The 15,200-nt window shown below is 34.7% G+C and overlaps 1 protein-coding gene across 1 annotated transcript in view; it reads left to right on the forward strand.

Annotated features, from left to right (window-relative positions):
* The window catches only part of LOC140742838 (neural cell adhesion molecule 1), a 95,030-nt gene that overhangs the window by 22,031 nt on the left and 57,799 nt on the right, over window positions 1-15,200 (forward strand). The gene's annotated exons all lie outside the window — the stretch shown is intronic.

The raw sequence follows: 15,200 nt of genomic DNA on the forward strand, positions 1-15,200 counted from the left end.
TTTTAAACATCGTCAGAGAGCTTACGACAGACCGGTACGGGCTAGATACCTTTCTTCTGTGAAGGTGGTAGAAACCACTATGGTTCGACTCCGGCTGCACCACCGCCATGCTTATTTCTATCTAATATTATATATTCTTTTTTTTATAAAATAGCAGACGAGCATGCAGTCCGTCTGATGGTAAATGGCTACTGCCTACTAATGGCTGCGGCAGATAAAATTAGATTCTTACCTGAGGTTGCTAGTAGTACATGCAGCAACTGTTTTTTGATTTGAAGGGTTTGATACGGGAGACATACTTATCAGAGGCTTTGGGTCTTAGCCTTCAGAGGTAACAACGTATCTGTTATTTTAGGCTTATGGAGAATAGGAAGGAATGATAAAATATGAAACCAATGAGCTCACTAAGTCTCACTAAGGGTTTTTATTTGGATATCATAACTAATGTCACTGATGTGATGTCACATGTGCACTCTGTATATCCGTGTACAACAATTTCTGTATCAAATACTAAAATAGTTCTCACTAACAGGAATGTTGAATTACATTCTCAAATTAAATACAGTTCGAGTCAACTAATTACAAAGTTATTTCATACGTCAGCATAGTTTACGAATGCAAATATATGTGGAGAGATAGAATTACGAACACAATAGAGATTGTATAAACCGAAGTTACTGCTAGTCGTTTACAGTAAAACAAGTTTGAGAGGTCGTGTTGAGCAATTCACTTAAACTTCTTGCATAATCACATTCGGAGTCGAAACTTTGATGTTGTTATACAATATTGTTGTTATGAATAGTTCCGTTTTGTCTATTTTTGGTGAAGCGCTGCCGAAATAATTTTATAGATAATGTAATAAATTTGCACATTTAATTATAAGTTTAAGATTAAAATTGTTTTGGGATTCCACAATTCAAATAGTCGGAAAATAATTTAAAAAAATAAGTATTTTGTGATTATCTTAACACAAGCGAAACATATACGTATATGTACATTATATGTGAATGTGTATGTGTCTATATATAAATATAACATCGTTTTCATTAAGAGGAATAATGATTACATTCACGAATTAAATACAAGTACTCGTAGTTTGAGTCAACTTATTAGTAAGTTACTTCGTAGTACGTCAGCATAGTTAACGAATATATGCAAATATGTGAAGAGATAGAATTACGAACACAATAGAGATTGTATGAACACAAAGTTACTGCTAGTCGTTTACAGCAAAACAAGTTTGAGAGGTCGTGTTGAGCTATTCACTTAAACTTCTTGCATAATCACATTCAGAGTCGAAACTTTGATGTTGTTATACAATATTGTTGTTAAATATGAATAGTTCCGTTTTGTCTATTTTTGGTGAAGCATGTACCAAAATAATTTTATAGCTAACATATCAAAGAATACGTCATGGTCCACTGCGCTGGTCAAGTGCGTATTGAATTATTGATAAACGTCACATAACTTTGAGGATTTTTAAAATCTCACAAATATAAAGGGTTAATCGCGATGTTTTGCTTCACCGTTAAAGCAAGTGATAAATAATTTTTGATACGTAAGTAACTTTTAAAAAAGCAAAGGTGTGTGGCTTGTCGTAAGAGCTGTATGTAAATTCTGCCTCTAGATTGAGACGCCAAATTAAACCCACTAGGCTATCACTGCAAAAAAATTATTCATCATCAACCTATTAATTCTAAGCACGGGTCTCCTATCAGAATGAGAAGGATTAGGCCCATAGTCCACCGCGCTGGCCAAGTGCGTATTGGTACACAAATTATTACCTATAAATATTTACATTTTACTTCTAACTTTAGGTGGTAAAAGGCAGTTATTTAATAAGAAGGCTTTTACCAAAGTGAAATTTAATCACGATTAGTCCGTGGCCGTACAGCCGCTAAGCTGTGATGTATGGGGCTTGCAGTTCCTCTGACATGCTGTGTACGAACTGCTTGAAAGTGACAGCCACCGGTGGGGTTTTTAGTGCGGTAAAAATCCCACATAACCCCTTGTCGCTCCCACGGCACCGGGTACCTTTTGAAGAATTCCCCCTCGAAAACAGAAAAAAACTGTGATGTATGGGGCTTACAGTACCTCTGACATGCTGTGTACGAACTGATCTGATTTTTGAAATTTATGCGCGTATTAGAAATTAATTATAACTTACTTAAGCGGTGAAGGAAAACATCGTGAGGAAACTTGCATACCTGAGGGATTTATAAAAAAAAAATCTCAAAGTGGGACAATGATGGGTCAGTGATGATGATGATGACGTAATTACGTCAGATTCGTTGCACTGTTTCGTAACTTGCTCATTTATATGAAATAATATTTTTCTTTCTAACATTTTCGCTAACAAGCCTTCTCACTTGTCACATTAGTAGGATACATTTTAAGTCTAAAAAGGAGTTATTTAATAAGAAGGCTTTTACCAAAGTGAAATTTAATCTCGATTAGTCCGTGGCCGTACAGCCGCTAAGCTGTGATGTATGGGGCTTGCAGTACCTCTGACATGCTGTGTACGAACTGCTTGAAAGAATTACTGGCTGCCACACATTCACGTCAGCTGGCTGCGCCGTTCCGTTTTAGGTTACTTAAAATCTATTGTACTTAGTTTCTTAAGTTTTGTAATTAAAAAAAACGGTCCTATATAAAAAAGTTTACAATAATTACGTTTTATTGTAAACTTTTTTAGATGTTTTTATAAATAAGAAAGTTTACAATAAATAAGTTTTATTACATTTTTTTTTATTTCTGTCTTATAAATTATTTTCATTTACTAGTTTATTTTATTATATCTGAAAGAATTATTGGTTGCCACACATTTACGTCGGCCAGGCTGCTTTGTTTCCTAAATTTTACTTCCTTATATATATATATTTTTATTGTGTCGTCTAAAATGAAAAGGTAAATAATGTTCTGAAAAAAATCTAAAAAAATGTTTTATCTTATAATAATTTTAATCAATTCACAGTCAATTTATTTATTTAAAACACATGAAATAAATTTATGGGTTAAGTTTCCAGCATTTATATAATTTTGAAAATTAATTTAAAAATAATTTGCCGATATTTTAAACATTATATTAAAAAGCATTACCGCTACCGTGACAATGCAATACAGGCGAGTTATAATAACGCAATACTGTGTAATATTCAAGCAATTATCACATAGCCATGTATAATAAAGCAACTTTGTAGAAAGGGCCATAGTAGTGAGGCAAGTTAAAAATTTTATTAGGCTGCATTTGTTTAAGGGTGTAATATTCAAAAACTTTCAAATATCATCATCATATCTAACCAAAAGCTAAATAAATAAATACCTAAAAATTATGCCTCTACATTTTCGGATCTTCAAATAAACTTGAAACCTCTATACAACCCCTCTAGATGTGTAATAACAAAGAATCCTTCCGTATTGAGTGTCGACGTCATAAAAGAAGCGTATTAACCAAATTTCAGACTTCTACCATGAATCAGTCAGTCAGTCAGTCAGGACAAGTCTTTTTATAATTATAGATTTAAGTATACAAATAATTAGAAAGCAACATCGCTTCGTACGAGTATTACACGACAATATAGTAGCATAATGAAGCAATGTGTAATATTTAGTGGATCGTAGTACATCGTGAGTCATAGGTCGCCTCACCTCGGGCTCTACAAACCCATACATCAGACTGTTTAAACGGAGACCCGCATACGATCACGGTAATGTCGGAAGTAAGTTATGGTATTGCAGACTACACAGTATACACTTAAGATCTACGTTTTTATGATAATGTACATAAACATAGAAGTGAGGTTAGTTAAATGATATGACAGGTTTCCGAGCGAAGTCGATTAATGAATGGCATTGTAAATAGGAAATGTTCATTCATAACGAATGTAATGCTTACAGTTTTATATCAATGTTTCTTTATGATCTGTACCCTTACCATGAGTTTTTACGTTTTGACAAATATGACTGTGGTATTTGTTTACGTATTTGCCCATACAATTTCCAATCAACGTCCCTAGCGGATTGTATCAGAACTATAGTGTCAGTAACATTAAATGTCTAATAATTGGAGATCTACAATAATATATTGTTTGCCTGTATAACGGTTAAAGTTTAAAAATACTAATTTAATATGAAAATTTTTGCGAAAAATATTAATTATATTACGGAAGTTTTTAACGGAATGGTGAATGTAATGTTCCAGCATATGTAAGTAATTCTCATTATTTGGCATACCCTACAGCCTAAACGGGTAGACGGACTTTAATATAAGAGGTTTTGTTAAATACGTCTAGATTGTGAGAGTGACAATAACCTTTATTTTTAAGCCATTAAGTTCATGTTTTATCATAATTCATAATTCACATTTACTATAATTTATATTAATTGTCTGATTATTAATTACATGGTATTATCTGATTCTAAAACAAGAAAATCCAACAATTACCTTAACAACAATAGCTAATAATTAGATTGATGTAGAGAAATTAAACACCTCAGTTAAAATAATATTCTATATTTCAACACACTTACAAATTACACTTTTACTTATTTTAATTTAATGTAAGATAATTCGGAGTGTAACTATAACCCGAGAACCTTCTCGTTTCGTGGCAGATTTTCTAATAATCCTTTTTGAGAGGGTATCATATTATCTGCGTAAAGACAACTTTTTTTAAAAAACGTCTGTACATTACAATTAACATTTTGACTAAAAGTACGAATCAAGTTAGCATCTCAAAGAAAGATTCATTCATCTAGCGTTGTAAAATATAACAGAAAAACATTAAATAAATTTACAAATTTTATGAAATCTTTACGTTATTATAATTTGTTTGTTAACATGAATTATAGTAACACATGTTTAATAGTACATCCCTTATAATCGTTTTTAAGTAACCCAATAAGGTCCGGCCTTATTCCACTTGTCTGGTTAACGTATTACCAGCACGCACAATGTTTATCCCCGCCGGATATCACGTCCGGAAGCAGCGTTAACCAACTCCGTCAACAACGGGAAGACAAATGCTCGATACTTTCTTTAGGGATGTTACTTACACTTATTTATGTGGGACATAATATTGCTTTTTTAATAAATCAATTACAAATATTGTAAACAACGTTGCGAAAAAGGGGGTAGAACCACAGATTAATAAATAGTACGTAGTAACTTTTTTTTATAATATATGAGTAGCAGACGAGCATGCAGTCCTGATAGTAAGTGGGTACTGCCGCCCATGGATATCTGTAATCAACCCCAGATAGGATTAGATATTCCAACCTGAGGTTGGCCACGGATGCGCTACTATTCCTGAGGACTAAGCTGGAACGCCTCGGAAAAGTCTGTCTCCATTACCACACCCTTCAAACCGGAACACAGCAGTGCCTAACACTGCTGTTATTAGGTAGAAATAGGTGTGGCGGTGATGCCGCCAGAGTCAAACCACGGGTTCTACCACCTTCGAAACTATTATTAATATACTACTTCGAACTATTTATTAATCTGTGGTTCTACCCGTAGAACCCTTTGTGGTTTAGTTTACAGAGTTAGTCAGTGCCACGCCTTTTTAACACGCTGTTATTAGCTTGGGTTGTATCTATGTGTGTGCATTGTACTGCGGTTCATAACTATTCTCTCAAAGATAATTGCCAATAGAATAATATATAATAAACGCTTTGCACACTCACAGCCCCACATTAGGATTCCCTGTGTCGTGGGTGCCATGGACACACACATAGACAAATACACAAACACCCAGACCCAGAAACAGAAATCTAAATTCATCATTTAGACATCTGTCTGGCCGGGGATCGAACCCGGGACCCTTTGCGCGTCAGACCGGTATGATGGCCACTCCGCCACGCGGGTCGTCAACGTAACGTTTAAATAATTGTAACCTTTAAAATATCAAGCACCCCACCCTTAAATGTTATTATAATTTTATTTCGATTTGCAATAAAAGCGTGTTTTTTAGTTTTTTTTAACTATTATTTATTTCTGTCTAATAACAGCAATATTGATCCGAAGCGTTCTAGTGCTCTAATGCGTATTGATAGACTCATATTAAGATTAACTTAATCCTTATTAGGGTCAGTCACAGTTAATACCATATTGCAATTAGTAACTAAACGATATAATTATATTGATTTTACACCATTTGGATCAGAATCATGTTTAACACTGTAATAACAGAATATTTTTTTATTTTAATTTTCTATTTAACCGTTAATGTCCTTACTGAGGTCGGTCACAGTTAATAGCATATTGCAATAAGTAAATAAATCGGATAATTAAACACCTACTCGCAACAACTTCAAAGCGAACTAGCAGTTTGGCGCGGACTTTACCTGCTGTTAGGTTTAAACCTAATTTCGCACCACACACACACATAGCTGTTCTAAACTAATTCCGAGTTAGTTTATGTTTAAATCATAAAATCTTGGAACACTAATAAAGTTTCGTTCTAAAATCTGAGTTTATTTTTAAGTGCACAATAGCCATTATGAGTAAGTGCTGGGTTGTCGAGACTAGCATGAAACTAGTTTAGCATACCTGAACACGAAGTTGAACTGTCATACAGAACCTTATGTCCACGTGTGTAAGACTCTTCATCGGAGTCGTTAAATAAATGTTGCCCAGGTGGTCTACTCTGTACACATATTCGAAGTTTCGTCCGAAAATTCGGAAATTCTAAATAATATACGCCTTAGTATTTGTAGGCTTTGCGAAAAATTGTTGTCAAAATTATCACAATTTGAACAAAGAATAGTCGACCCAAATGAAAGGAATGAAGTAAATGTAATTTTAATTAATATTAAAATTGTATTTTTAATGTTTAAAGTATTCGTAAATGGTCTTAAAATTAAAAATATAATCATTTAAGTGTACATTATTGAACAATTATGTTTTAAGGCAAATTTTTGATAAGTTACACGATATATTCGAAACCTTTCCACGAATTGTATTCTACCGACTACCGATACTGATGTCTATTTTGAAATTTACAAAGAATTTACAAACGACAGATTAGGATAACTTAACTCTTTATTCTTTAAGTCCGTCCGAAAAATTGAATGTGTCAGATTCATCGGATAGTTAGTCAAATGTTTTCGGCAAATTTCGTCTCCGTGACTTCGTTGACGTACTGAATAGACGCCCAAGTTATACCTGCGGGCGTGGACGAATTTTCGAGTCGTAAGAAGTGGGTGTCGACTCGTAAAGTTGTCGCGTATAAACGCGAACTTGCAATAAACTAGAGCAATTTGTGTACAAATAGTGGGAGCTCGACCACTCTCCATCGGGACTCAGTTTTACAACCAGCGTTACGGTTGATGCATAATTCAGTGGCCATAATTTCAACGTAGTCTCAGCTCGATTTATCGTCCATCAATGTTAGTGTGTGAAAACTGAGGACAAAGCTCAGAATAATCACATAACACGATAACTTTAACTAGGCGTGCCATATGTTTTCTTATAAGTGGGTTGACTGTCCGTAATAATCGTTGTAATCAATTTTTGCCTACCTAATATCGAAATTTGAAAATTTATATTTGTTTTTATTTTATTAAGTATTAGTTCCGTAGTTAGCAAAATATATAATAAATTAAGATTAGAGTAATGGCAAAGAACATTTTTCTTTTTTATGAGTCAATCGATTTGTACTACGATTTTTTGACGAAGAACTTTAGTGTTGTCAATAAAAAATGAAAATAAAAGAATTAAAAAAAATAGGAATTCGGTCACCATCCAATATCCGAATGCACCGGGTTGAGTAACTTTGTAATTCAGTTGAAGGCTAGTTCACATTAGGTCGGCCTGACAGTTTTACTGTTCGCCGACTGACGTACTTACGACCCATGTCTGACACATTCAATGTATGTAGATATAAATGATGCTCATTATAAGTATCTTTTCACTTGTGTATAAAAATCAAGCGGACATTACCAGCAGGCCGTAACACATAGATTGCAAAAATCTTCCCAGAAACTGCACATCACAAACCGTCAGTTTACAGCATGTTGCGGTTTATGCATAATTCAATAGCCATAATTCCAACTGTAGTCTCAGCTATACGATTTATCGTCATCAATGCCGTGTTAGGACAATGTGGGATACAGATTGTAGAGGATGAGGACTGAGCAAACAGATAGTGATTGCTTATGCAATCCTATACCGTACCTAAAGACAGGGACCGAAATAGGTATTTACATATATACATTTGCATACGAGTACATTTATACTAGCACCTAAGATAAAGCCTAGCGCACATACAGACACATCGATATGTATGTTCCTTTGTGAAGGGAGACGATACCTAAACCCTTTGTGGCTTGACTCTAGGGGATTCACTGTCACATATAATTGTTATTAAGCAATCCATTTCTGCTTTATGACATAAGCACTGCTTTCTTCCGCTTCCGAGGCATCGTCATCAATCCATTATCGTCGCACTGCTGGGCACGGGTATCCTCTCAGAGTGCTTAGGAATTTCCATATGCAATAGTAGCCTCTTACCACCAGGTGGACTGTATTTCCGTATACTATTTTAAAGTTATATAAAAATTAAGTTTTGTAAAACTATATTTAAGGTTTTATTAACCTTTCTCGAACCACATAATAATTTATTATTTGAAAGTAGTTCTAGCTATTGCATTATATTATTTTTATATTTTCTTAGTTATAAATACAAGATTCCTTTTCATAAAACGTATTTCTAACTACAACTTCATATTAAACGTACACATTCAAATTCATTGGATTTCCGAAATTGGATCTCGTTTGGCAATACAGCGGAATCGTTGTCGAATGGTCACCCATGTAATGACTACTAACTAAAGGGTCTGAACGCAATGACTACTAAATAGTTGGACAAACCTAGGTTGGTACCACAACTAATTTGGGATTAGATTTCTATGTTTTAAGCATGGACCTCATTAGTGTTTAGTGCGGTAACGTCGATGATTAAGTCCATTTGTATATATTTTTTTGTCATTAAATCTTGCTATCATGTGTTTTTAAATGAAATGTTAAAGTAATTGCTATCTTAGGCACGTTATGCATAATATAATAAGCAGTCCATTTTTTGCCTAATTATATTTCTACCTGAGGTCGGTCACAGATGCGCTGCTACCCCTGAGGACTGAGTTGGAATGTCTCCCTTACCGTTTCCTTTCATAAGAACACGAACCACAGAGTGTTCTGCCACTTTTAGAAACTGTACTTATTGCCCACTGTCGCAGCCAAAGCAGACAATTGCGACTTGGCAGGAATAAATCGTGGCAACTACCATCCAATTACATTTTCGCCAGAGGATATCCTACATATATTATTGGAATGTAGCCTAAATAAAAGTAAAAGGGATGCATTTCATCAATGCTTCTCTTCAAAATAGAAAAATCTAATGTTTTGAGAAACTGTTTGGATATTTTAGTATTATTGTTATATATTTGTATGTCACTAGTGTTAGTTATTATGAAGTTGTCATGTACAATTGTATAAAAAGTTCTAAATAAATGAGATTTAAAAAAATACATTTTCATCTATCTTGTTGCGTTACTACAACGGAGACGGAAGAAAAACTCTCATTCTCACCAACAGTCAATACTACTACGCGGGTAGTTTCGGGTCAGTATCACAAATGGTAAGGGTTCCCATAATTCGGTTTTGCGGTGTTCCCGAAACGTGCCGCCCAACTATTTTGTTTGTTGAATGTAATTAGGACGGCTTATTGTTCACGGATTACCGATTGTTCGCGCCCCGTAACGCATTTGTCGTGAATTATGTATTAAATGATGATTTACGTGTAGTTGTATTCGTATTTATTTCATTTTTAAGTTGAGACGTGGTGTTAGTTATCTTTTTACAAACATAATGTAACTTGTCTTTCTAATTAGCTTGTCCGCGTAAAATCTTGCAAGTTATTTTTAGCAAATCACTCCAACCGATTGAATTGAAAGTTTGCATACACGTTTGGTTTAGAGGACGATGCATAAAATAGCTAAACAGCTAGTGACGTCATTCTTAAGTTAATATGGAAGAAGCAACAGGAAGGTAGAGCAATTGTTTCTTATGCATTCCCATGATATGGGTGTCAAATGAAAGGGCTTTTTGAGAACGTTTTTCACTTATGTTTTATTATCTTTATTTTGTAAAATTTTAGATTATGGTCGTTTTTCAACTCCTTGGCGGACTTTTCATATAATTGAATGGGAAATATAAAAGAAAAACCAGCTTACTTCACTTTTTCTCTTTAGTATAGCCAATGTTTTGGTTTTTTAGTTGCTAGTTGCTACCAGCTTTATAAAAAAAATCTAAGATCTTCGATTCGAATTTCGACCACATTCTGAAACCCGGTATTTTATGATTACTATTACTCTCATATCGTGGTCAGATAAAACGTGGGGTAGAGGGGGTGGGTGTCTTAAAGTCGTTGAATTTCAAGTCGTTTCAAGTTTACTCGTTAAATCTAGTCGGAAGCTTCTGGGTTTTATTGATTTCATCCAATTTTATCGCATTTTGGTAGACCCCTTGACTTCCAATCTACATTCCGTGGCAGAATGTGTGGGCATTTACAAGTTACAAAGAAGTGTGTATGTACTTATGTATGACTGTATGAAGTTATAGGCCCCGTTTGTAAACATTGAACGCGTCAGGTACGGGTTGTGTCAGACAAAATAATATTTTTCTAAATATATTTTGACAAACACTACACGCGTGTGGTTGTTAAAAATACGGTAACATACATTATCCGCAAAATTTGCATTAAAATTTTACAAAGGAAATGATTAATAGACGAAAAAACTGAAAATAAAGTACGTGTTACATTGGGGTACGCAACTTCGCCCCACGTTATGAACTACACCCGGATCTGTTTTGCTAAACGCGCCCAAAATATTATAACTTTAATAACACAGAGATGTACTCGTAATACCAATTATAGGGTTTAAAAGTTAATGTGTCGATATCAGTTATAACCAATTATATTCTACTTATAACTATACTATTTTACTTATTCACTACAAAAAAAACGAAAACAGATAACAATCTAAACCGCTGACAGCCCAATCCCTACCAACCCCGCAATTGGGGGTGCAAACCCCGATAATACCGGTCCCATGTTTTTTGCGCCCCGGCTCAGGGTACAAAATCGTCTATTCTTGTTACCTTCTGAGAAATACGGTTAGCGGCTCTGACATGCTTACAGCCGAACTACAAGACAAAGACTTTTGTGGCAAAGTGCCATAATAATCAACCACAAAGTTTGCCATATATGAGCAATGATGAAATAGGATCTTGTAGTGAATGAGCAGGTTCGTATAGTATTGTGAGGCGTCTTGCTGTGTTGAAGCCTTTATTGTAACTCCCTTAATACTAAGCTTAACCTAACTTATATAACTATAAGTCCTACACAAACTTTATAGCAATGATGAAATACTTTTTTATTATATTTGCTAACTCTTACAGCTGAACACAGCTACAAGATAATACTTTTGTCGCAAAATGGCATAATAAGCAACCACAATGTTTGCCATATATGAGCAATGATGAAATAGGATCTTGTAGTGAATGAGCAGGTTCGTATAGTATTGTGAGGCGTCTTGCTGTGTTGAAGCCTTTATTGTAACTCCCTTAATACTAAGCTTAACCTAACTTATATAACTATAAGTCCTACACAAACTTTATAGCAATGATGAAATACTTTTTTATTATATTTGCTAACTCTTACAGCTGAACACAGCTACAAGATAATACTTTTGTCGCAAAATGGCATAATAAGCAACCACAATGTTTGCCATATATGAGCAATGATGTAATAGGAACTTTATAGCAATGATGAAATACTTTTTTTATTATATTTGCTAACTCTTACAGCTGAACACCGCTACAAGATAAGACTTTTGTCGCAAAGTGGCATAATAATCAACCACAAAGTTTGCCATATATGAGTAATGACGAAATAGGAACTTTATAGCAATGATGAAATACTTTTTTATTATATTTGCTAACTCTTACAGCTGAACACAGCTAGAAGATAAGACTTTTGTCGAAAACTGGCATAATAAGCAACCACAAAGTTTGCCATATATGACCAACGATGAAATAGGTACTTTATAGCAATGATAAAATACTTTATATATATTTTATTATATTTGCTAACACAGCTACAAGATGAGACTCTTGTGGCAAAATGACATCTCAATCAAAGTATGCAAATTTTGAGACTTATCATAGGGTTAACCGGTTTAAATTATGTTGCAATATTTGACCTTCACATACTGACAAGGTAAGTTAATAACCTAGTATAACTCTGAAGATGCATTACTGATTAAAATTCAAAATGATGCTTCAGAAACTTGTCATATTATAGTACTTAACGTGTGTGGGGTTATAGGAAGTGGAGTATGCATTCACAAGAAAGGGCTTTGTCAAAGTTCTTGCTACCCTTAAGGGACAAGGTCTTCAGCGACACACCCGCGCTTCATACTCGCTTATACCTAAACTTTGAAGGGAGTAAACACTGTTATTACCACGACGTAGATCAAACGCATGGTTTGTTATTTAGCACCCTCCGCTTCTTAAGGAAATTGCGGATAACATTGCACACAACAATTCACTTGTAAAAATAAAATATCCTAGTCACCTTAATGCTTATTTATCAAGAAAATAAAAATGTCCATCTTTATGTTTCAACTGGTCCAAAATGTTATTTTTGTGTGAATTTTGCATGGTTTCGAAATGTTAGTGTATTCACTATTTATAAAATAATGTTATCGTAACAAATATTTTTAGAAAGACATGCCCGACACTAATAACTATTATTTCTTTAATTATATAACTTCACAACTACTTTTAAACGTGATCATAACTTTTCGAAAGCAAATGTACCTACCATCTCACCTATTTTGACCTAGAAAATTACGAGGCTCCAAAACTATACTACCCCACTCATATAGCATATAAGGCCGAGTAATATATATGTATGCGACACAAAGCATTAACAAGTAGGGGACCCGTCGTAAACACGAGCCTTAAGGCTGTAACGCCATGCACTCGCCCTGTTTGCTCGCTAACACGTCCTCACAGCCCTGAATAGAATGAAAGGATCACATTACAACCGTGGATTTTACATACGCTTTTACTTTTCTTTCGTACACCGGCGTTATAATGACGTAATACAACTTATGATTTGTATGTTCTTAAAATTTGGAAATGTAATTAAGAAGATATAATTTAAAAGTTTTGATAGTACTAATACATAGTGTAACGTACAATTATTATTAATATTTAAATCGAATACATACAATCTCACTTATATAAATAGCGTGCAAGTACCTCTTCATACCATTTTTGAATTCGATTAATAAAATTAAAGACAGTGTTCGTTATTTTAATAGCGCTAATTCCTAGAAGTATAAATATTAATAATGAAGGTGGTAGAATCCTCTGTGGTAGAACTCCGGCGGCACCACCACCACCAATATGAAAAATAAACAATGAAATATTTAAGTGTATTTGATGACAACTACTTTTATGTCCTACGGGTCTCTTCCCACACTTGGGAACACCTGGAGTGTATTCCACATCAATGCTCCAATGTAGATCGTTGAAGAAGGGTACAAGTACAGCAACTGACATCGCATCACCACCACCACTTTAATATTTAGTATTCTTCCTCTAAGTACATATGTACGTAACATTATAATATGTGACATTTGCCAGGTAACACTTGACCTTGCGTAATAAATGGGCTTGCTTGGGTTGATAAATCAATATAGATAGATAGGTGGTATGAGGGGAATATTTCGCAAGCTAAGACTGTTACCAACCAATATACAAATAATATAACCCAGACTCTATGTTAGCAAAAAATGTTTTTTCTACAGGATATTTAACAGTGATGTTAAGTACATGCACGTTGAAGGTCCCGGGTTCAAATCCCAGGTACGACTTTAATGACTTTCAAAGTTATATGTGTATTATTAAGTATCGTTTGCGTTGCGGCGAAGAAAAACACAGTGAAAAAAATACATGAAATTTCTCTAAATCAAAAGTTTTTAAAGGTAAAAGTCTATCAATTTACATTAGAAGGTGGTAGAACCCTTTGTGGTTCGACTCCGGCGGCACCACCGCTACACCTATTTCTACCTAATAACAGCAGCGTTGAGCGCTGCAGTGTTCTGTTTTGAAGGGTGAGGTAAGGGACTAGGCGTTCCTAGGCGTTCCTAGAACTTTTCCAAGGCGTTCCAGCTTAGTCCTCAGGGGTAGCGGCGCATCTGTGGCCGACCTCAGGTAGGAATATCTAATCCTATCTGGGGTTGATTACAGATGTCCACATTTTGGTCAAGGTAGTTAATTATGATATAAATCTTTCACATTCTTAGTGTACATCCGAGCTCAGTAGGACAATAATGACTTTATGACGCTGAAGTATCTAAGGAAAATAAAAATAAATACTAAAAGTTAAACAATTGTCCTTCAGAAACTTCTCTCTTAGTTATTTTTATTACCTGAAAGCGAAACTTATAATGTGTTTGTGAAGTCGTTAGCACTCAACTTTTTATATTGCGAGTGGGATTATAATTTTTTCTACCCACTTAGGGCCCTAGCAGACGTGCCACTTTTGCATGGGCGACTCGCGTTTTTGCGATTGCGTTGATGAGGGATTATGTTTTGGCGACTTGATACGTTTAGTTGCGTTATAAGAACGTGCATTTGTGACTGCATTAGTGCTGCAACTCGTTTTTTGCAGTCAGTTGCTGTACTAAGATTCCAAAAGAACTTAAACGTGTGCGGGATGTAACGTTAAATCATTGAATCGACCAAAATCAGACAGCTACTATTCAAAACACTAGATCGTCTATCGCCAATGCAAAATAGCAAGTTTGCTGGGTCCTTCCTAACATCCTTAGCGTTTATGTAAGGGCTGCAACATTTAATATGAAATGAAAGTTATTTAATATTCGTCTTAATAACACGTCATCTTTATAATGAATTCCATTAGTACTCCACTACCAAATCACTTCCCAGACAAGGCCAGAATTTAGACCACTACATTATAAAGCGTTACAAATAAAATATTACAAGAATTAAGTTGACCTGATAGAGCTTAAAAATCAGAGATCTCTGGGAATTGCGATCCAATCTGACAGATAATAGAGTATACTAATCGTGGCGTACTTTTGGTATATTATTCGAGATAAAT

The sequence above is a fragment of the Epargyreus clarus genome, unplaced genomic scaffold, assembly GCF_041222505.1.
Source record: "Epargyreus clarus isolate Ecla_fem2 unplaced genomic scaffold, WU_Ecla_fem_2.2 ptg000006l, whole genome shotgun sequence".
In the NCBI taxonomy this organism is placed as follows: Eukaryota; Metazoa; Arthropoda; class Insecta; order Lepidoptera; family Hesperiidae; genus Epargyreus; species Epargyreus clarus.